We start from the raw sequence: 1,383 nt of genomic DNA on the forward strand, positions 1-1,383 counted from the left end.
TATTCTTATCTTATTGTTACTCTTACAACTCATCCATGTTCCAAAGTGCGGAACGAATTTTCTCGGCATCGATACCCAAACCATGATTCATCGTATCCACAATATGATCACCTAACCGGCCTGTAGTATCACTCTATTAACACCATAAAACAACCATAATGAAACGACATTTCTCACAGCACTACAGCACTGTACAGGAAGTTTTTATTATTACTGAACATCAAAATGTATTCAGAACGTTCTCTTAGATATACAGTAACATTTAGTTATCAGGATTCTTGAAAGGTGGACTACAAATAAGACTGACCACCGATATAAATGTTAATTATATAAAGTGTCTCTCTAAATCAAAGTAACATTCGTAAGAACCATCTTGTTGTAGGCATTGTTGTTGCTGGCAAACAGCGCCCCCAAACAGCTTGATTCGAACTAATGTTTGTGATATTCCTATGCAGTAACCGAGATACTTCCCGCCGGAAGTTATTTTAATGAAACAAATAATTTTCCTTTAATTCAACAAATATATAGGTGGAAGTATAGAGTTAAGCCTTTATCGCTTAGACTAACAAATTAAAACAAAAAGCAGTTATCGTTCAAGATAATACGATAATATCATTAACACTGCAAAGTAACGTTTTCAAACCAACATCTATCTGTTTATTTTAGTTCTGTGTAAAGTTGCACACATGGGCTATCTGCGCATAGTCGTCCCATATTTTGAGGTGATAGGCTAGAGGCAACAACACCCACCGACAGTTCTTGGGCTATTCTTGTCTTATTGTTACTCTTACAACTCATCCATGTCCCAAAGTGCGGAACGAATTTTCTCGGCATCGATACCCAAACCATGATTCATCGTATCCACAATATGATCACCTAACCTCTATTAACACCATAAAACAACCACCGACAGTTCTTGGGCTATTCTTGTCTTATTGTTACTCTTACAACTCATCCATGTCCCAAAGTGCGGAACGAATTTTCTCGGCATCGATAGCCAAACCATGATTCATCGTATCCACAATATGATCACCTAACCTCTATTAACACCATAAAACACCCACCGACAGTTCTTGGGCTATTCTTGTCTTATTGTTACTCTTACAACTCATCCATGTTCCAAAGTGCGGAACGAATTTTCTCGGCATCGATAGCCAAACCATGATTCATCGTATCCACAATACGATCACCTAACCTCTAGTAACACCATAAAACACCCACCGACAGTTCTTGGGCTATTCTTGTCTTATTGTTACTCTTACAACTCATCCATGTCCCAAAGTGCGGAACGAATTTTCTCGGCATCGATAGCCAAACCATGATTCATCGTATCCACAATACAGCCGACGATCCTCTCCTACATGGCTCAGTGTGAAAATGACG

This window comes from Limulus polyphemus, unplaced genomic scaffold (genome assembly GCF_000517525.1).
Source record: "Limulus polyphemus unplaced genomic scaffold, Limulus_polyphemus-2.1.2 Scaffold1333, whole genome shotgun sequence".
NCBI lineage: Eukaryota > Metazoa > Arthropoda > Merostomata > Xiphosura > Limulidae > Limulus > Limulus polyphemus.